This window comes from Scyliorhinus torazame, chromosome 6, assembly GCF_047496885.1.
Source record: "Scyliorhinus torazame isolate Kashiwa2021f chromosome 6, sScyTor2.1, whole genome shotgun sequence".
In the NCBI taxonomy this organism is placed as follows: domain Eukaryota; kingdom Metazoa; phylum Chordata; class Chondrichthyes; order Carcharhiniformes; family Scyliorhinidae; genus Scyliorhinus; species Scyliorhinus torazame.
Window position 1 is genome coordinate 54889960 of NC_092712.1, and position 23185 is coordinate 54913144.

Genomic DNA, 23185 nt, shown 5'->3' on the forward strand with positions numbered 1-23185 from the left:
CCATCTCACAAACTATTAATTGGACGTAGGATCTCTTGATACAGTCCCACCAGACAAAGAATGGTGGCTGAGAGATTTGTGGCTTCTAACAACAGACACACCACTCCATGGGCCTGATGAATCCGACTTCCAGTCATAGACATGATTCTGGAATCACCAAAGTATGGTGGCAAACAGATTTTCGAGCTCTTACTTCATCCAGAACCAATCTTTTTCTCTCTTGAACAGAGATGCCTGTTGTGGTGAACCACTGTAATAGGAGATGGAAGGTAGGACCTGCACTACAGGTTCGCCGGTAGCTCCTGCCGGCTGGCTCCGCCCAGGGAGAACTGTATAAATATGCATGACCTCCAGTGCCCTGCCATTTCGCCAGCTGCAGCAGGAGGCCATGCATCTGACTGTAATAAAGCCAGAGTAGTACCCAACGTTAGTCTTTGTGCAATTGATCGTGCATCAATTTATTACAGTCAGATTTTCCACAGAATGGATATCCGAATTAAGCCCGATCGCCTGCAGCTGGATCCGCACTCGCCCGACGCCAGGAAAGACTTTACTCACTGACTAGCATGTTTCGAGGCTTACATCAACGCGGCAGACCCCGCGTCAACGGAGGCTCAGAAGATAAACGTCCTGTACTCCAGACTGAGCTCCAGCATGGTCCCGTTGATCCAAGACGCTACGAACTATACAAAAGCAATGGAACACCTGAAGGAACACTACGCGCAGAAGGCGAGCACGTTCTTCGCCAGGCATGTACTCGCCACCCGCTCGCAACTACCTGGTGAGTCCATCGAAGACTTCTGGCGGGCCCTAATTCCACTCGTCCAGGACTGTGACTGTCAGGCCGTTACTGCCGCCGAACATGCGAATCTCCTCATGCGTGATGCCTTCGTGACGGGGATTGCGTCGGACCGCATCCGAGAACGATTGCTGGAAGGGGCCACGCTCGAACTGGCGGAGACAAAAACCTTGGCGCTCTCCAGGACGGTCGCATCCCGTAACGTACAATCGTACCCCTACCGCCGCGCTGCCCACCGTTCTACTCCTTCCTACCCCTCCTGGACCCTGCCAACGACCTCCTCAGTCGGGGCCCTGCCTTCGCAATACGCCTGCGCCGCACGCCGATCCGCGCACCCCGGGGGTCCCCGCTGCTACTTCTATGGTCAGCAGAAGCACCGCTGCCAAAACTGCCCGGCCCGCACTGCAGTTTGTAAAGCCTGCAGTAAAAAGGGCCACTTCGCGGCTGTGTGCCAGGCCCCCGCAGTCGCTGCGATCGCGCCCGCTATTGCCCCCTCCCCCACGCCAGATGCACAATGGGAGACACCATCTTCTCCTCCCGGGTCCATGTACGACCAGCGGGCGCCGCCATCTTGTCCCGACCGCGCAATGTGCGCACTATAGGCGCCGCCATCTTGTCCCGACCCCGCAACGTGCGCACCATGGGCGCCGCCATCTTGTCCCCCACAGGGTCTCCGGACAGCCCAACATCGGAACTGCACACGCTCGCCACCCGAAGCATCTGATGGCTACCCGCAGCTCGCTTCGATGACGCTGGACCAATCTCGCCCGCACAATCGGGCCCCCGCGTCGACGACGGTTAAAATCAACGGCCACGCGACCTCGTGCCTGCTGGACTCCGGGAGCACCGAAAGCTTTGTTCACCCAGATACGGTAAGGCGCTGCTCCCTCGCGGTCCACCCTGCCAATCAAAGGATCTCCCTAGCCTCCGGATCCCACTCCGTCCCGATCCAAGGCTTTTGAACAGTCACCCTCACGGTCCAGGGCGTAGAATTTAGTAACTTCCGCCTCTATGTCCTTCCTAATCTCTGCGCTGCACTCCTGTTGGGCCTGGACTTCCAGTGCAACGTCCAGAGCCTCACCCTCATTCGGCGGGCCCTTACCCCCCCTTACTGTTTGCGGCCTCGCGACCCTCAAGGTCGATCTCCCCTCCCTTTTTGCCAATCTAACTGTGGATTGCCACTAGGAGCAGACGGTACAGTACCCAGGACAAGACCTTCATCAGGTCCGAAGTCCAGCGGCTGCTTAAGGAGGGTATTATCGAGGCCAGCAACAGCCCCTGGAGAGCCCAAGTGGTAGTGGTTAAAACTGGGGAGAAACACAGGATGGTCGTGGACTACAGCCAGACCATCAATCGGTACATGCAGCTCGACGCGTACCCCCTCCCACGCATATCTGATATGGTCAATCAGATTGCGCAGTACTGGGTCTTCTCAACAATTGACCTGAAATCCGCCTACCACCAGCTCCCCATCCGGAAGTCGGACCGGCCATACACGGCCATCGAGGCGGACGGTCGCCTCTACCACTTCCTTAGGGTCTCTTTCGGTGTCACAAATGGGGTCTCGGTCTTCCAAAGAGAGATGGACCGAATGGTCGACTAGTACGGTTTTCGGGCCACCTTTCCGTACTTAGATAATGTCACCATCTGCGGCCATGACCAGCAGGACCACGATGCCAACCTCGATAAATTCCTCCGCACTGCCACTCTTCTCAACCTGACCTACAACAAAGAGAAGTGTGTGTTCAGCACGACCCGGTTAGCCATTCTCGGCTATATAGTCCAAAACGGACTTCTTGGGCCCGATCCCGACCGCATGCGCCCCCTCATGGAACTTCCCCTCCCCCACCGCCCCAAGGCCCTCAAACGCTGCGAGGGGTTCTTTTCCTACTACGCTCAGTGGGTCCCAAACTATGCGGACAAGGCCCGCCCACTCATCCAGACCACCCAATTCCCCCTCGCGGCCGAGGCACAACACGCTTTCGCCCGCATCAGAGCAGACATCGCCAAGGCCGGTATGCGCGCAGTGGACGAGTCACTGCCTTTCCAAGTAGAAAGCGACGCTTCAGACGTCACCCTTGCCGCCACTCTAAACCAGGCAGGCAGACACATGGCATTCTTTTCCCGCACCCTTCATGCCTCTGAAATTCAACACTCATCCGTCGAAAAGGAGACCCAAGCTATCGTTGAAGCTGTGCGGCATTGGAGGCATTACCTGGCCGGTAAGAGATTCATTCTCCTTACGGACCAACGGTCGGTAGCCTTCATGTTCAATAACACACAGCGGGGCAAGATCAAAAATGATAAAATCTTGCAGTGGAGAATCGAGCTCTCCACCTATAATTACGAGATCTTGTATTCGCCCCGGTAAACTCAACGAGCCCCCAGACAGCCTCTCCTGAGATACATGTGCCAGCACACAAGTGGACCAACTCCGGGCCCTACACGACAGCCTTTGTCACCCGGGGGTCACTCGATTGTACCATCTGGTCAAAGCTCGCAATCTGCCCTACTCCATCGAGGAAGTAAGGACAGTCACCAGGGACTGCCAGGTCTGTGCGCAGTGCAAGCCGCACTTCTACCGGCCGGACCGTGCACGCCTGAAGGCTTCCCGCCCCTTTGAACGCCTCAGCGTGGATTTCAAAGGGCCCCTCCCCTCCACCGATCGTAACACGTACATTCTCAGTGTGGTCGACGAGTACTCCAGATTCCCCTTCGCCATCCCATGCCCCGATATGACGTCTGCCACCGTCATCAAGGCCCTCAGCACCATCTTCGCCCTGTTCGGTTTCCCCACCTACATCCACAGTGACAGGGGATCCTCATTCATGAGCAATGAGCTGCGTCAGTTCCTGCTCAGCAGGGGTATAGCCTCCAGCAGGACGATCAGCTACAACCCACGGTGAAATGGGCAAGTAGAACGGGAGAATGGGACGGTTTGGAGGGCCATCCAGCTGGCCCTATGGTCCAGGAACCTCTCGCTGGCAGGAGGTCCTCCCTGACGCTCTACACTCCATCCGGTCACTATTGTGCACCGCCACTAATACCACACCCCATGAACGTGTTTTTACCTTCCCCAGGAAGTCCACATCCGGGGTGTCGCTCCCGACTTGGCTCGCAGCTCCAGGATCGGCCCTTCTCCGTAGGTACGTCCAACTCCACAAGGCGGACCCCTTGGTGGACAGGGTTCACCTGCTCCACGCCAACCTTCAATATGCCTACGTTGAGTTCCCCGACGGCCGCCAAGATACTGTCTCACTCAGGGACCTGGCACCGTCAGGCTCCACCCCAACAGACCCCCCCCACCCATGCACCCACCCCTCCCACCGCGCCGCCAATAATGACCCCACCAGACCACCCCCCCTCCCCTTTTCCGCACAAGAGGACGAAGAGGACTTCTGCACGCTCCCAGAGTTCCCCGATGACTGGCCAGCATCAGCACCGCCACCACCGCCATCGGTGCCACCTCCACCACCGCCACCACCGACTTCGCCGCCACCGTTACGCCGCTCCCAACGAAGCACCAAAGCACCGGACCGGCTGAACCTTTGACGGACTCCGGACCGTCAACATGGACTTTTCTTTCCCTACCACTGTACATAATTGCACTAATAGTATATAGTTTCATGTCACCCCCGCCGGACTCATTTTTAACAGGGGGTGAATGTGGTGAACCACTGTAATAGGAGATGTAAGGTAGGACCTGCACTACAGGTTCGCCGGTAGCTCCTGCCGGCTGGCTCCGCCCAGGGAGAACTGTATAAATATGCATGACCTCCAGTGCCCTGCCATTGCGCCAGCTGCAGCAGGAGGCCACGCATCTGACTGTAATAAAGCCACAGTTGTACCCAACTTTAGTCTTTGTGCAATTGATCGTGCATCACCTGTGCAGCTCTGAATCTCCATAAAATGGCATAAAATGTCAAGACAACGACCACCGAAAATTATGCAGAAAGCTCTGAGAACTCAAACAACAGGGGTATCCAGACTGGGGCTTCAGCTCGGAACTGCTTTCTCTCTTTGTACAGCAGGTTTGTCCATCACAAAGAGAACAAAGAACAAAGAGAATCACAGCACAGGAACAGGCCCTTTGGCCTCCAGGCCTGCACCAACCATGTTACCCACTAAAATAAAAATCTGCCCTTCCAGGGACCATCTCCCTCTATTCCCATCCTATTCATGTATTTGTCAAGACGCTCCTTCAAAGTCACTATCCTATCTGCTTCCACTACCTCCCCCGGCAGCGGGTTCCAGGCTCCCACCACTCTCTGTGTAAAAAACCTTTCATAACAGGTGCTGGAAAGTCTTCATTGGTCAGACCAGCCACCCACTCAGATGGTTACCAAGATGCCTCCAGTGGAAGATATAGAAGAGAGCAACCAACAACCAGAAGAGCCTCTGCCTCCGATGACTGCTGATGAGGTCAACACTGGCCATAGAGCAAATACAGCAACTCCTGGCCAAAATGACAGAGACATAGATATTGCTGGAAATAAGAAACAGCCATCCATTGCCAACAGCACAGCGCACAGCCAAATGCTAAGGTGAGCTCACGGGAAAAACCAACGGACTGGATTCTCCGATCCTGAGGCTTTGTCCGCAGGATCCGTCCAGTCGGCGCCACCCCCGCACCTATCCTCCGCCCGGTGGGGGCTAGCAGCCGTGAAGCATAAAGTCCCCGGCTTTACCTGCTGATACGGCTGCAAAATGGCCGTGATCACGCATGCGCACGACGGCGGCCGAGTCATGCAACATGGCGATGGCCACCCGCGGACCCGACATGCCAAAAACTGCCCCCCCCCATAACAAGCCTCACCACCCGCGGTCCACCCCCCCCCCCCCCCCCCACTAGCCCCCCAGCCTCTGCCGAAGACCCCTCTACCAGCAAAACCGCTCCCCCCCCACCCCCGACGGTGGCGGAGCTGGACGCAGTCCACAGCCACCACGCGAGGTACCCGAACGTTGCGAGGATATGCGCCCCATGCCTTCGGGGAGGCGGCCCATCGTCAGTAAACAGGTTATTGTTGAGTAAGTTCTGCTTGATGGCACTGTTGATGATCCCTTCCGTCACTTTCCTGACGATCAGGAGTAAACTGATGAGGCAGTAATTGGGCAGGTTGGATTTGTCTGCTTTTTGTGTACAGGACATACCTGGGCAATTTGCCATATTGCCGGGTAGATGCCAGTGTTGTAGCTGTATTGGAAAATATGGTTAAGGGTGCAGCTAGATATGGAGAATACGTCTTCAGTACTATTGTCGGCATGGTATCAGGACTTATAATCATTGCAGTATCCAGCACCTTCAGTTATTTCTTGAGATCATGTGAAATGAATCAAATAGGCTGATGACTGGCACCTATGATGTTGGGGGCCTCAGGAGGAGGCCAAAATGGATCATTTACTTGGCACTTTGCAAATGCTTCAGCCTTGTCTTTTGCACTGACGGTGGAGATATTTATGGAACTTCCTCCTCCAGTGAGTGACTTAATTCTACACCACCATTCAAAGCTGGATGTGGCAATACTGCAGAGTTTTGATCTAATCACTTGGCTGTGGGATCACTTAATCTGCTCATATTCTAAAATATGAAGCAATCAATTATCTAGGTTTTTTCCTTAGTCACTCAGTGCAGCCATTTATCTGTAATCACATTGATGGTTACAGGGGTGCCAAACAGTGAAAACATGCGATAGACGGAGTTAACCCTCAACATTCGCCAACTACCCATCTGACTCACTGACTACCCCCGATCCTGACCACCAACCCTGACCACTGTGATGAATATAAGAAATTGGTATGTACATTGTATTTCATGTCTGTTGCAGTAATGCTTTTTAAAGTCTGAGGTCATGTAGCTTTATCTGTTGCAATAATATTATTAAATCATCCAGATTAAGGTTTCCAGACACTATGGCTGAAGAAGGTGCAATTAAGGTGTTGCAAAAGTGAGATCATCATTCATTCCAACCATATATGTGTATACAAAGAGCGACTTAATGGAATTTTGTTATGATTGTTGGAGATTCCCTGGAGAGTAGATAATTGGAGACATTGGGCAGGAGTCTGCATTTAGGAGACTATGTTCTCCCACTGGAAATGAAGCGCTCCTGGTTTGTGCTGGCGCTAGAAACGGCGCCAAGGAGCGATTCCCTCTCCCTTGCCATGCTAATTTATGTATGGCAGGGAGCTCAAGGGAATCCATTCTGAAACCCGCTATCGGGCAACCATTTTGAATGGGCAGCCCGATAGCTAAATCCGGTGGCTGGTTCCCCTGCCCCCACAATGCAAATACTGCCCCCCTCCCCCACCACAGGAATTACTCAGTCACCCCACCACAGCAGATATGCATGAGAGTGACCGACCCCCCCCCCCACCAGACCTCATCGGAGACCACCACCAGAGACTTCCATCAGACCCCCTTACCAAAGACACCCCAAGTCAGAGATGCCACATCAGAGACCCCCCATTAGAGAACCCCATACCAGAGATGTCCCATCAGAAATATTTTCCCCACATCAAAGACCATTCTCCCATCAGTCACCCCTGCCTCGAAGGCAAAAAGCAGTCCAGGAAGAAGCGGTGAAAAATCATTGCTTTTCCGTTTACCTGGTCCTTACACCTGCTGCCTCAGAGGTGTAGAAATCAGCAGCTGTTACTTCATAGAAAGCCAAAACCACATCACAAGGCTGTGAACCCCCTCAGATCCATTGAGCTGCGAGGTTTCTATTCACTTTCTAAGAGAAATAGTTTTTAATTGACTGGGTAATAGCTTACAGACATTCAGGTGTCTGAATTGTTTATTCTTCATTTCCCTTCACTTCAGAAAGCATTTCAAGTATCCTGCTTTGAACCTAACCATAATGTTCATAAACATCTAGCCATGATTGACAGCTCTGGACCACATAAAAAATAGTTGTGTTTTCTGCTAAGGAAAAGAGGCTGTGAAAGCACTTAAATCCCAGATGTTTATAATCATCTGTCTGAGGCAGCAGGTGTAAGGGACAGATAAGTGAAAAAGCAGTGAAATTTCACTGTTTCTGCCTGGATTTCTCTTTAGCCTTCCGTTGTCGTTGATGGACCTGGTTCAATCCATTAAGATGACTATCCTGCCAGGATTTGTCTTCTTATTTCAATGCCTCCCAGTTTTTGTATCTATGTCATTTTTTCGGGGATGGGGCGGCTCATAATGGGCTTCACATGGGCGGGGAGAACTCCTCAGATTCAGTGGGGTTCCTACAGAGGGATAGGCATGCGGGGGGCGGGGGGGTATGGCCCTGCCAAATTTGATGTTTTATTGTTGGGTGACCAGTCCGTCGAAGGTGTTGGGATGGTATGTGGAAGTTACTTGTCTGTGGATGGAGTCGGGGTCGGGCAAAGGGTCTAGCTTAGAGACATTGGTGATGGCGTCTCTGCCATTTGCCCGAGCGATATATTCTTTGAACCTGGTGGTCGACTCCACTTTGAGGGTAGTGTCAAGATGGGCCCCTATCTATAACAATCATTTGTTTGAGCCGGCAAAATTGGATGTCGCATTTGGGGATGAAAGGTAAGGGGTTGAGGAGGGTGAGGAATTTGTTCCTGGAGGGGCCATTTGTCAGCTGGGAGGAGTTGAAGGAGAAAGCAGGACTTGTGGGTTCGGTTACGTTCAGGTACTTTCAGGTACGAGATTTTGTTCGGCGGACATTTCCGACTTTACGGTGGCGCCACAGTCCACTTTATTGGAGAGGATACTCTCCTGTGCGGCTTCGGAAGAGGGCACCACATCCGGATTATATGTCCGGATCTTGGGGAAAGAGCAAGTTTTGGTGGAAAAGGTGAAGACCAAGTTGGAGGAGGAGCTGGGACCCATGTTGGTGGAGGAGGTGTGGAGTGAGTCCCTCTGCAGGGTGAACGTTATGTCATCCTGTATGAGGTTGGGCTTGATACAGTTCTAGGTGGTGTTTAGGGTGTACCTTACAAAGGTACGAATTAGTCGATTGTTTTTGCAGGGGTTGAGGATAGGTGCGAGCGGCGTTCGAGAGGGCCTGCGAACAACACGCACATGTTGTGGGCGAGTTCCAAATTGGCGGGTTTTTGGGGGGCTTTTTTCAGCACCATATTGACAATCTTGAATGTCGAGGTAGAGCCTTGTCCATTAGTAGCTATATTTGGGGCGCTGGACCAGCCAGAGTTAAGGGTGGGTGTGGGGGAGGATGCCTTGGCATTCACCTCATTGATTGCTCAGTGGCAGATTCTGCTGAGTTGGAGGCAGGCGACGCCTCCTAGTGCCTTGGTGTGGCTAGGTGTCTTGATGGAGTTTTTGTACCTCGAGAAGGTCACGTTTACTGTGAGTGATGAGTTCTACCGGAGATGCCGTCCGTTCATGTTGCACTTTAAGGAACTGGTCACTGCTAGTTGTTAGAGGGGAGGGGGGAATTATTTGGGTTGGATTTTCATTAACGGGGGGGGGGATTGTTACAGTTGTTGGCTGGGTTTTTTTCTGGCATTGATACATATGTTGGTTTTGTTTTGCTTTGTAAATTTTTGGATATAAAATGTTAAAATTTCAACAAAAATATTTTCCAAAAAAAAGTACTATATTATACTACAGCACGTAAGTACACTGATGGCTATACACACACAGTATTACAGGAAATTACCCTTTGGTTCCAACTAGCCACGTTCCCTGAACTCTGAGAAACACCTTTGTTCCCAATAATCATCCAATATTATATAACTGTACGAGCTAAATCTGGCCAATAGTTACCAAGCACAGGTTATGTGGCCACATTTGGGAAAACCATCTTCAGTTTCAGTGAAAACGATATCTGCTTGGTTTGAGTTTTGATTTTAACCAGCTGCCTGTTTTGCAATAACTTGTTTTCGGGAGGCTGTTTCTGCAGCTGGGTGGCTGATGGTAGCTGTTTATGTGTTTGTCTATATCTCCCTTGTTCCCCAGTCATTATGCTGTGGATATACCATTTTTCCATTTGATATTCGCCAACCTGTGAAGTCAAATCTCCTTATCTTTCCACCTTGAAGTTATCTTTTCTATACCCGTATTGTTTTCCTCTAGTCATCTAGGTAAACACTTGCTTTTCTCACTGCCAACTCACATCTCAACACCTTTTCAGACATCTCCCTGCTTTATTTTCTTTTATCCAATTTCATTTCTTAATCTTAATTTTTCCAAATTCTTAACGTGAGCTGCCATCATTACCTCCACTGTTAGAATAAGGACGCCTAAGAATCCAAAAGAATCTCCTCAATAACAGATCTTTTATACCTCTCAAGCCATCATTTTTGAAGCATCAGTTTAATCTGCTTTAATCTATCTAATATTCCAAAACAAAATCAGTTTTTTAAATCAATTTGCTTTCTGTATCATCTTGTACTACCATTTATCTCAGTGATGGTGAAGATTATGATCTGATAGAAAGAACCTGTGTGAAAATACACATCAGCAATGCAGACACCATCCTTGGAGTGACTTGTTTGCATTGAGTTGCTGCACCTTGGTTCTTCATCAGTGTCCGTTCAGCTCAGTATAACATTGCACCGACAATGCTATCTGTAAAAGTTGTTGATTCAAACATGCATGAGGCTTAAGATGAGATGCAGTGGCAGAGGGGAGAAGCTAAACAATAATGTGAGTAAAATGTGGATGGGCTGAATTTTCTGGCCCTTCAGGTTGGTGGGCTACCTCCAGCCCTGCCGATGGCGACCCTCCTGGGCCGAGCTCCCTGATATGGCGCGGCTGGCAAATTATGCGGAACGCCATTGTCATCAGCGGGACCAGAAGATTCCACCACCGGCCAATGGCCAGCCGCATGTGCCGCTGAAAACATGCTGGGGGGGGCAGAAAATCCCACCCATTGTCTTGTTGAGGGATATATTCGTAAGGAGAACACGCTTATTTCTGATGACAGAACTCAGTGTTGCAATGGCAACTGCCAAACAGAATTTACAGCTGAAATTATACCTCACTAGAGACTAAATGATTTGAATAAATAATCATTTTAAATGCAAGTTTTTTTAAATCAAAGTGTACTCAAAACAAGTTTAGTTAATAGAGCACCTTGCCAAAGATGGTTGTTTTCTCCAAAGCCTGTACATAGTAAGTAATATGTTTGCCTATCTCGGCAAAGGGTACCTCACATCCGTTGTGTTAGGCACTGGCCCCTTCAAGCTGTGGTGGAATTAAACCAGAGACAGGACACAGGCCGAAATAGGGGTCAGAAGCTGCCTGCAGGCAGCTACGTCATTCCCTGACACATCCGGGGACCTGAAGGCTGTTTAGAAAGTTCTAGTTGGCTTCCAGCAATCAGCACAGCCAGTTGGCTACCTGCTGCTTGCCGATTGTAGTCCTGGCACCAACCACCGCCACCCCCCCCCCCCACCCCCCCCCCCCCCCTCCAACTTCACTTCTGGCAAAATTATCTGAGAGCAGGATTTAGCCAAGGAACTGCATGCCAGCTGGCAGCACAAGATTCTGTCGATGCGTACCTCTGTGTCCACCTCACTGAGGCTGAAAGATCCTACCCAGGCAATCAATCAATCAGGTCCAGCAAAGTGAAACAAAATCAGTTCAAAATGCTGTGAAGTCAAGCTTTGAACATACTCAGACATTTAGCATGCAAGTACTTTTTACTTAGTTGGAAGTTATTTTACTTCATTAAAATAAGATGGTCCACTGGTGTGGGGGAAAACAGCTCATATATTAACCGGAATTCTCCGGCCGTTGGGATTCTCTTTTCCTGCCAGCAGTACACCTACGCCCACGGGTTTCCCGGCGGGGTGAGGCGGCTTCAATGGGAAATCCCATTGACGAGCGGCGGGAGTAGAGAATCCCGCCACGTAGGAACATGCGGCTGGGCGACAGAAGAACCCCGCCCGTTATTTTGTATTGTCAAGCGAGGATAAGCCCATACTAATTGAACTAAGTGGGACTGATCATATCTGTTGCTCTACACAGTGACTGGTCGTGAAATGGAGGCACTTAATGATTTATGGCTGTTCTTGTCTCACCAAGTGATTTCTCAGCAGACTTTTAGATCCAAAAGAAGCTAACCTGAAATACGTGAGGGATACCATCATTGCAGCCCAGGTTCCTCTGTTGTACATCGGGCATTCAGCAACATGGGCACACCCTTCGATGTGAGGAAGCAGAGGCAGGGCAGCCAAGAGAATATCCAGGGCAGGGTCTTAAACCTGTAGCAGCCTAAAGTGATTTCCATGATAACACCAGAGCAATATTATTCAGGTCACACAGCCATTTTATCGCTTGTACTCTGAAGGTTCAAGTTTAAGACCCGAAGTTGAACATTCTACAAAGGTGACATCACGGTATTAGTTGTGAAAATAGCAAATATTTTTGGTTTGCAGAGTTGGTGAAACATCCTATTAACTTGCTTTGTCCAACTGTCAAGTTTATACTCAGTCACATCTCCTTTTATCACCAGAAAGCCAATGTATTACCATTTCTTAAAACTGCACATGAGCCTACAAAGTCAGTCATTACTGCCCAAGTCATCATCAAACATTTTTGCTTTGGTAATGAACATGTCATGATTGACCCTCGCATTGTGGGCTCTGAGATTACTGAATCACGTACACAATGCTGGATCTATATGCTCATATTTAGAATAGTGCTTTCTCTTTGAAGCCTGACCACTTTGTACAACTGCCAGTCATTTCCCTTTCAACTATAAACATCACTTACAGTTGATCTTCTGGTTTAAGTTCCATGCTTCTCACTAATTTTACATGTAGTAACCTTTTGTATTCCCTCAGGATGTTCCTGTTTGTACAGGTAAATGTGATATTTGACAGCTGCTGTCAAATTACTATTTCCCCCTTTAGGTGGGTTTTGAGGCCATATCTGTACAGGTGTAGGACAACTTTGCCGTGTAATTCTCCCCTCCCATGTGTATTTGTCCATGCTACCCGAGCTAGATAAAGAAGAGACAATTCTATCCATGGACCGCTCAAAAGATTCTGTAGTTGTGGTTTCTGTTGTGTCTTCAGGTTCCCAGAAGCTTGAAATAATCACACTTTCAGAGTCAAAATGCTGGAGCTTCATCAAGTGTATTCCTGCAGCTCTCCACGTGGCTGGACTGGTATATTGTTGTGAGCACCTGGCCATTGTGCAGCAGTAAATGTGGCACTCTGGATATATATCCACATAGCTACCAACTCTTAGCTCTTTAAGAACATAAGAACATAAGAACTAGGAGCAGGAGTAGGCCATCTGGCCCCTCGAGCCTGCTCCACCATTCAATGAGATCATGGCTGATCTTTTGTGGACTCAGCTCCACTTTCCGGCCCAAACACCATAACCCTTAATCCCTTTATTCTTCAAAAAACTATCTATCTTTATCTTTAAAACATTTAATGAAGGAGCCTCAACTGCTTCACTGGGCAAGGAATTCCATAGATTCACAACCCTTTGGGTGAAGAAGTTTCTCCTAAACTCAGTCCTAAATCTACTTCCCCTTATTTTGAGGCTATGCCCCCTAGTTCTGCTTTCACCCACCAGTGGAAACAACCTGCCCGCATCTATCCTGTCTATTCCCTTCCTAATCTTATATGTTTCTATAAGATCCCCCCTCATCCTTCTAAATTCCAACGAGTACAGTCCCAGTCTACTCAACCTCTCCTCGTAATCCAACCCCTTCAGCTCTGAGATTAACCTAGTGAACCTCCTCTGCACACCCTCCAGTGCCAGTACGTCCTTTCTCAAGTAAGGAGACCAAAACTGAACACAATATTCCAGGTGTGGCCTCACTAACACCTTATACAATTGCAGCAGAACCTCGCTAGTCTTAAACTCCATCCCTTTAGCAATGAAGGACAAAATTCCATTTGCCTTCTTAATCACCTGTTGCACCTGTAAACCAACTTTTTGCGACTCATGCACTAGCACACCCAGGTCTCTCTGCACAGCAGCATGTTTTAATATTTTATCATTTAAATAATAATCCCTTTTGCTGTTATTCCTACCAAAATGGATAACCTCACATTTGTCAACATTGTATTCCATCTGCCAGACCCTAGCCCATTCACTTAGCCTATCCAAATCCCTCTGCAGACTTCCAGTATCCTCTGCACTTTTTGCTTTACCGCTTATCTTAGTGTCGTCTGCAAACTTGGGCACATTGCCCTTGGTCCCCAACTCCAAATCATCTATGTAAATTGTGAACAGTTGTGGGCCCAACACTGATCCCTGAGGGACACCACTAGCTACTGATTGCCAACCAGAGAAACACCCATTAATCCCCACTCTTTGCTTTCTATTAATTAACCAATCCTCTATCCATGCTACTACTTTCCCCTTAATGACATGCATCTTTATCTTATGCAGCAACCTTTTGTGTGGCACCTTGTCAAAGGCTTTCTGGAAATCCAGATATACCACATCCATTGACTCCCCGTTATCTACCGCACTGTTAATGTCCTCAAAAAATTCCACTAAATTAGTTAGGCATGACCTGCCCTTTATGAACCCATGCTGCATCTGCCCAATGGGACAATTTCCATCCAGATGCCTCGCTATTTCTTCCTTGATGATAGATTCCAGCATCTTCCCTACTACCGAAGTTAAGCTCACTGGCCTATAATTACCCGCTTAAGAGTAATAATAATATGACATTGATATTTATTTTTTTAAAGCCTCCATATCATGTAACTATTCCAATCATGAGCTTTTTTGATATTACCCAAAGAAGATTAACATTCAACTAAACTAAACACTTTTACAAGCCATTATCTTCATTTCTTGAAATATACATGGCATTGCTTAGATGGTAGGATGCTGTGCTTCCAACTTGTACATTTGGCACTCACTGCTCCCAGTGATGAGTTGGCACACAGCACAAGCAATGTTATGTGTGTTGCTCCCGGTGTTAGAAGAGCCACGCCTGATGTTATTGTTGCGTCCTTTGTGACGTTGATGTTGCACTGCTTGTTGGTGATGATGTTGATGTTGCCTCACTGGTTAGTGATGCTGCTGTCCCAGCTCCGGTGTAGGTTGAATATGGACTCTGTTCCTTCTCATTTCCTTCCTGGTTTCAGTCTCGATGGCGTATAATACATAAGAACATAAGAACTAGGAGCAGGAGTAGGCCATCTGGCCCCTCGAGCCTGCTCCGCCATTCAATGAGATCATGGCTGATCTTTTGTGGACTCAGCTCCACTTTCCGGCCCGAACACCATAACCCTTAATCCCTTTATTCTTCAAAAAACTATCTATCTCTGGATAGATGATAGTATGTTGGAGTCTCAGCTTCAGCAACAGCTTAGCTGGGTTCCGGGTTTTCATGATTGGATCGTGCACACGTGCAGTTTGTCCTCTCAACAATTCAGAGAAGGATTTGGAATGCTTGCTGGAGGTGTGGACCTGCTTCGACCTGTGAATCAATTGTCTTGCTTCCCCCTGGGAATGTGTTGCTTGGCAGAATTGTCTTATACTTTCAAATCAACAGCTCTGTCGGCGATTTCATGTCAGTCTTAAGAGGTGTAGATTGGAATGACAATAAGACAAGGTTTGGACCTTCCTTTGTCTTTCAGCTTTTTTTAGAGTCCTTTTGGCCGTCTGGATATGCCTTTCCATAAACCCAAGACCCCTCGGTAATGTGATGATGTTGAACCCATACTGTTCAGTGAACTACTTAAGTTCTCGGGGATTGAATCGGGTTCCACTGTCCTACATTAAGCTTTCAGGAATCGCTTGCTCAGCAGACGAAACTCATACAGCTGAGATGATTGTTGTAGCTCTCAAATCTTTCACCTTTTGGATAAAAGGGAACTTTGAGTAGTAGTCCGCAACCATGAGGCACATTCTTGATTATGAGTGAATAAATCGGCTCCCACAATATGCCAAGGTCTGGGTGGTTCTTCAGTAACTGTCATTTCCTCTTTCAACTGTGTATTTCAGTGCTTCTGGTATGAAGACATCATTCTCTCGATGCCTTGGTAGTTGCCTATTCAGTGGACAGCTGATCTGGCTGAGCAAGGATGATATTACTCTGTGCTCCAGCTTCAGCTTTCACTCTATCCCTGATCTGAATAGTTGTGTGAATTTCATTTCTCTGGGAATTAACACATCTAGCCATTTCATGAAGTTGGCTGGTTCCTATGTCTAATGTGTTCTCAAATTCATCATCATCTTCCAGGCTACAGGTGTTTTCCATTCTTTTCTTTCTCATTCGTCCTCTTCTCTATTAACTCATTTACCTGTTACGTTCTTTGTTCTGCACATCTTTTCCCAGTGATTAGGCTTTTCATAAGCTCTACAGTTTGATCCGTCTGCCGGACATTTTCTTCTGTCTGTGAACTAATCTGAGTCGTCAGCTTTCTCTCGATCTGGTGTGCATTCTTTTGTTGCCGTTTTACCAAATGAAATGAAATTAAAATGAAATGAAAATCACTTATTGTCACAAGTAGGCTTCAAATGAAGTTACTGTGAAATGCCCCTAGTCACCACATTCCGGCACCTGTTCGGGGAGGCTGTTACAGGAATCGAACCGTGCTGCTGGCCTGCCTTGGTCTGCTTTCAAAGCCAGCGATTTAGCCCTGTGCTAAACAGCCCCTTTATCAAACCTGCTGTCTTTCTCATGCCTTAACTGACTTCCCGCCATTTGGGTAGTCAGTGTCTTCATCTACATCTTCAGCTTCTTTCCCACTTCATAACGGCTAACTGAGGTGAGGTGAGAGTGATTGCCCTCGACATCAAGGCAGCATTTGACCGAAATGAAATGAAAATCGCTTATTGTCACAAGTAGGCTTCAAATGAAATTACTGATAAAATATGGAACACTTCATGAATTTGCGTGTCATCCTTGCGCAGGGCCATGCCGAGTATGGCATCAAGGACCCCTAGATATTGGAGGCAATGGGAATCAGGAGGAAAACTCTCCACTGGTTGGAATCATAGCTGACACAAAGGAAGATGGTTATGGTGATTGGAGGTCAATCATCCCAGCTCCAGGACATCACTGCAGGAGTTCCTCAGGGTAGAGTCCTAGGCCCAACCATCTGCCGCTGCTTCATCAATGACCTTCCCTCCATCATCAGGTCAGAATGGGGATGTTTGATGATGATTACATAATGTTCAGTACCATTCACGACTGCTCAGATACTGAAAAAGTCCATGTCCAAGTGCAACAAGGCCTGAACAATATCCAGGCTTGGGATGATAGGTGGCAAGTAATATTCACATAGTGACAGGCATAGAGAGAATCTAACCATTGCCTCTTGACCTTCAATGGCATCACCATCGCTGAATTCCCCACTATCAACAACCTGGGAGGGGGTTACCGTTGCCCTGAAACTGAACTGGACCAGCCATATAAATACTGTGGATACAAGAGGTTAGGTGGATTGGCCATGCTAAATTTCCCCTTAGCGTCCAAAGATGTGTAGGCTAGGTTAAGCGGTTGTTGGGATAGGGCGGGGGGGGGGGGGGGGGGGGGCGGGGGCTTGGGTGGAGTGCTCTTTACTCCTTTTCACAATCAATGGCTCAGAGAGCCATGAACTGGCTGCAAGTCATCAAGCAGCCAAGGTAACTAACAGCAATACCTTGAAAGCGAGAGATTCCAACAGAGAGCACAGCCTCCCCCACCAACCTGGTTCAGTTTAAAGTTTACCTGAGAACTAACTTCCTAGCTATTTAACAGCAAGAAGCTCCACAAGACCCTCACTTCAACATTTCGCCATCAAAATCATTCAAGTAATCAGGCTTGCCACGCGGAGACCGGAGTTCGTAAATCAGAGACTGAGTTAACTATAATCTGTAAAAATACATGACCCTCATTTTCATCCAATCTTTGTGTGCGTGTGTATGATAGAGAATTTGGGGGGATTTTCCACCCCCATTTTCGGCGGGCGGGAATGATGGAGGGAGCAGAGAATCGAGAGATATTTCTCAACCAACTTTTACGCCATCGGGATTTCCCCGCTCATTTGTCCCCGTCACTGCAAATGATGTAACAGGGTTCCTGCCATGTAATGATGAGAAACCCATTTAAAAAATAGGGCAGCACGGTGGCACAGTGGTTAGCACAGCCTACTCACGGCGCCACGGTCCCAGGTTCAATCCCGGCTCTGGGTCACTGTCCGTGTGGAGTTTGCACATTCTCCCCGTGTTTGCACGGGTTCCACCCCCACAACCCAAAAATGTGCAGGGTAGGTGGATTGGCCACGCTAAATTGCCCCTTAATTGGAAAAAATGAATTGGAAGGAAAGTCCTCCCCCTTTCAATTTCCTTCCAATTCATTTTTTCCAATTAAGGGGCAATTTAGCGTGGCCAATCCACCTATGATGTCTGTGGAGTTTAGAATTGTATTTTAGAAACAGGGAAATGGCAAACAGAACCCGCTGGGAGTGCACGGTTACGTAAAGCCTCCAGGAGGGAGAGAGCCATGCCCGGGCAGTACCCTGACACCGCCCGGGCACTGCCGCCAGCAGTGCCAGGGGCAGTGCCAAGGGGAGGTGCTGGGGCAGTGCCAGGCAGTTCCAGGGGAAGTGCCAGGGGGCAATGCTGGGGGGGGGGGGGGCAATATCAGCGGGAGGTATTGGGGCTTGTTTGTTCGTGGCGGGGGATTCCATGGTGTGTGATGAGTGGAAGATTTTAGGAAAATTGGATAATAAATGTATTGGGCAATTTAAGGGTTAAAAGCCTTGGATTATAGTGTGAGTGACTGCAGTGGTACTGTTTTTTTTATATAAAATATTCCGTTTTGCAGATCCTGGCAGCTTTTAGCAGCTGGAGGTTGAAATTGACAGAGGAATGTGTTTTTCACTCTGGCCTAATGCATTGTGGTTTGACTGGGGAGGTCCCCGCGGAGTTAATGTGCCTTGAGTCCCTGGAAAATTAATTTGTTTTTTACAGCTTGGGGAGATGATGTCAGTATTGGGTGGAACTAAGGGAGAGGGAGAATTTTTTCAGAAAGCAATGGAAGAAGTCTGATCTGGCTACCACAGAGTCCACAAGTAAAGACAGTTTTCTTTCCCAGTCGTATAGTTTTTTTTTAAAGTAATAATATTTTAAAGCAGAGCAGTTTTGTCTGATTACAAGGAAAAGGCTGAAACAGTTGAAGCAGCTATTTGAAGATATTCAGCCAGAGTCTGCAGGGGTTCTAACCAGGGCCCAAATCTGTTCTGCAAAGCAAGTATTACTCTATGACCTGCTGATTGTTAAGATTGATTGAAAGCCACATGTTTCTTTTCTTGTTAATGGGGAATTGAGTAGTGGTATTCAGGAGTAATTGTTCTTTTTAAAAAACAATTTTTAATGAGGTGTTTTTGGCATAACAAACAACCTCAGTACAAAAACAATAGAGTACAAAGAACAGTAATCAAAAAGCAACCGCCGACATTCGTCCGTCCAAGGCCCGCCTATTTAACCCCCTACTCTATACTACCCTAACCCCCCCCCACCCTGCTGACGATTAATTCTCCGCAAAGAAGTCAATGAATGGTTGCCACCTCTGGGCGAACCCTGACACTGACCCTCTCAAGGCGAACTTGATCTTTTCCAGGCCGGGAAAGCTCACCATGTCGGTTGACCAGGCCTCTGACTTCAGAGGCCTATACTCCCTCCAAGCCAGTAATATCCATCGCCGGGCTACCAAGGAGGCAAAGGCCAGATGTTCTGTAAAAGTTTATTGGATAAACATATGGATGATAATGGCATAGTGTAGGTTAGATGGCTTTTGTTTCGGTGCAACATCGTGGGCCGAAGGGCCTGTACTGCGCTGTATTGTTCTATGTTCTATGTTCTAAGATCTGCCTCTCTCTCCTCCTGAACATCTGAGTCTTCCAACACCCCAAAGATCGCTACCCCTGGACTCATTTCCACCCTTGTCTTCAATACCCTGGACATGACATCCGCGAACCCCAGCCAATATCCCCTAATTTTTGGGCATGCCCAGAACATGTGGACATGGTTCGCTGGTCCACCCGTACATCTGACACACCTGTCTTCCATCCCAAAAAATTTGCTCATCCGGGCCGCTGTCATGTGCGCCCGGTGCACCACCTGAGACTTGTGCATGTAGCAGTCGCGTTGGCCCTGCTCAGCACCTCTGCCCATAGGCCGTCTTCCATCTCATCCCCCAGTTCATCCTCCCACTTACGCTTCAGCTCTTCTATATGCGTCTCCTCCGCCCCCATTAATTCTTTGTAGATGTCTGAGATGCTCCCCTCCCCCACCCATCCCCTAGACACAACCCTATCTTGAATCCCTCTTAGTGGCAGGAGTGGGAAGGATGATACCTGCCTGCGCAGAAAGCCCCGCACCTGAGGATATCTAAAATCATTCCCCGCTGCCAACCCAAACTTCTCCTCCAGCACCCTCAAGCTGGGGAAGCTCCCTTCCAGAAACAGGTGCCCCATCTTCTCAATTCCCGCCCTTTGCCATACCCGAAATCCCCCATCTAGGCTCCCAGGAGCAAACCGATGGTTGTCACATATTGGGGGCCAAACCGATGCACCCACTGCACCAACGTACCTCCTCCACTGACCCCAGATCCTCAGGGCCGCCACCACCACGGGACTGGTAGAATATCTCGCGGGCGGGAACGGCAACGGTGCCGTTATCAGCGCCCCTAAGCTGGTGCCCCTGCATGAGGCTGCCCCCATCCGCTCCCAAGCCGCCCCCGTCCCCACTACCCTCTTCCTTATCATCGCAATATTAGCCGCCCAGTAATAATTACTAAAATTTGGCAGGGCCAGGCCCCCCTCCCCTCGATTCCTCTCGAGCATCACTTTTTTCACCCGTGGGGACTTACCTGCCAAAACAAAGCCCAAAATAATTTTGTTGATCCTCTTAAAAAAGGACCGCGGGATGAAAATCGAGAGGCATTGGAACACACATAAAAATCTCGGCAATATTGTCAACTTAACCGACTGCACCCTCCCCACCAGTGACAGCGGAAGCACATCCCATCTCCGAAACTCGCCCCACATCTGCTCAACCAGCCGGGACAAGTTCAACTTGTGTAACCGGCCCCAGTCGCGCACCACTTGTATCCCCAGATATCTAAAATTGTCCCCCACTAACCTGAACGGTAACTCACCCAGCTGGCCCTCCTGACCTCTTGCCTGGACTACAAATATCTCACTCTTCATCATATTCAATTTGTATCCTGAAAACCGGCCGAATTCCCCCAGAATCGCCATGATCTCCCTCATCCCTGTCCCCGGATCTGCTACATATAGGAGTAAGTCATACGCATATAGTGATACCCTATGCTCCATCCCACCCCCCTAACCAGCCCTTTCCAGCCCCTAGAAGCTCTCAGAGCAATTGCCAGCGGCTCTATGGCTAACGCAAACTGCAGTGGGGAGAGGGGACATCCCTGTCTTGTCCCCCGGTGCCGCCTAAAATAGTCCGAGGATGTCTTATTCATCCTTACACTGGCTTCTGGGGCCTGGTACAACAGCCTGACCCAGTCGATAAAGCCCCTACCAAACCCAAACCGTCCCAGCACCTCCCATAGATAGTCCCACTCTACCCGGTCAAACGCCTTCTCCGCGTCCATGGCCACAACTACCTCAACTTTTCAGGAGTAATTGTAAGCTGTTCTCTTCAGGTGATAGGCTAAAAAGTTTAATATTGTATTCATAATAAAGCTTTGTTTGAAAATACCAAAGGTCTATTTTTCCATGCAATCACTCCTGGAGTGAATCATTCTTTCCACACAGTCTTACAAAATAAACTCAAATATTGGGGTTTTGATTCAGTATCCTAACCACTGTTGGCATCAGGTCTGGGATCGTGATAGGTGCTACAGCGCTCTGGCTAAGTGTGCGGTCAATTCCAGCCCCACTTATCCTGGAGCCACAACACAAGTGAATTAAGCAATAACTCTTATAAAAATATCTGAAATCTTTGGCCCTTGACGACCCAGGCTTGTAAGTTTGAACACAATTACTGTTTATTTATAACAAGAATAAACATGAAATATGCAGCAAATACGGCTGCTTAACGTCAAGCTAATACCTGACTCCCCCTTTAACAGCCCCGCCCTCCATCCTTACACACAAAACAGACAAACACGGGGGTGGGGGGGGAAGGGAAATATAATAAGGATTAAGGTCAAAATATAAGAGTCCTTGCTTCAGATGATGAGTTCTTTAGTGCATTTTCTGTACAGTATGAGTGTGGATGAAAGCCTCTGGTATACAGTCTGTAATGATGTTTTCTGCAGTTAGCAATATCTCATGGCTTTTTGAGAGGACCACTGGCTTCACATCAGCCTGTTCTGCAGAGTGAGTAAGTTATCAGATTCTGGTCTCTGCTTGCATCAGCCTTTTCTGCAGAGAGAGTTGTTCCCACAGTGACCTTATGATGAGAATTAGCTGGTTGCCTCTGGGCAAATTGGAATGGGGAAGAGAGAGGTTTTCTCTCTTAACTGCCAAAACGAAACTCAAAGCTCGTGAGGCCTCCGAACCATTTCAGTGGGAACAGATCCAATCACTGCCTGTTACAGGGCAGAACACAGACTTTTGGGCCAATTCAGCGGCCGTCAGCCAAATCAATCAAACCGAGACTCAGCCAATTTCTGTCATTGGTGGCAGTCAGTCCACAGTTCCAGTCCAAACCAGCACTGGCGTCTGCTTGAATTAAAGGCACAGACCACTGCTTTCCCCTGCTTGAATTAAAAATACAGGTTGCCTTCAAGACATGTCCGTAAATCATCCATGGTCAAAATGAAATGACAGAAATTTTAAAAAGAGGAAATAAATGAACAAACAGGAAGCACCCTTACATAGATGGGGGAGGAATTCCATGGAGAGGGGGGGTTTCCGTGGTGGTGGGGTTGGGAGTTCATGGTGTGGGGATGGTCCTCTATTCTATTTTTATCTTCTTTATATTGCAGCACCCCGATCTGTCAGATCTGCCAGCGTGGCGTCATGTGACCTGCCCTTTCACAATCTTTTATCCAAGGTTTCAAAATATGGTGGATTAAGTGCAACCGGCAGGGTACATTCCATTTCTCCTCCCTGAATTCACACTTCGACAAAAAGAAAACCTCACCCATTGTGTGGGTAATATTGCTTTAATTCAGGGTAACTATGAATAAATATAAATAACTATCTTTATTTATTAACTCACAAAAACTTGTTGCTAAAATTGTTAATTGGGCCACAGACTCAACGGGTTAAAAAAACATAGGATGCAATCTTCCCAAAATTTTGCACGAAGTGTTGGGCCAGGTGAGAAAAGTTATGTGAAACCCACCAGCTTCCCAGCTACATTTTCTTGCCTAATTTAACAACACTCTGCAATTTCATGGGGCTGGTGAGCATCACACAGCCATCTGGATGGTAAGTGCCGATACACGTCGGCAATGCCGGGGAACTGAGATCAGGGTGCCATTTCTAAAGTTAAATTCAAGGTCA

The 23185-nt window shown here is 48.4% G+C and overlaps 2 protein-coding genes across 2 annotated transcripts in view; one reads left to right on the forward strand and one right to left on the reverse strand.

Moving 5' to 3' along the window:
• The window catches only part of LOC140424793 (uncharacterized), a 455234-nt gene that overhangs the window by 354454 nt on the left and 77595 nt on the right, over positions 1-23185 (reverse strand). The window lies entirely within an intron of this gene.
• Positions 1-23185, forward strand: part of rnf32 (ring finger protein 32) — a 250400-nt gene that overhangs the window by 134338 nt on the left and 92877 nt on the right. Inside the window, exon 4 of the mRNA XM_072508206.1 lies at positions 22663-22852. The gene's annotated coding sequence lies outside the window, so the exon portion shown is untranslated. The remainder of the gene's footprint in view (positions 1-22662; positions 22853-23185) is intronic.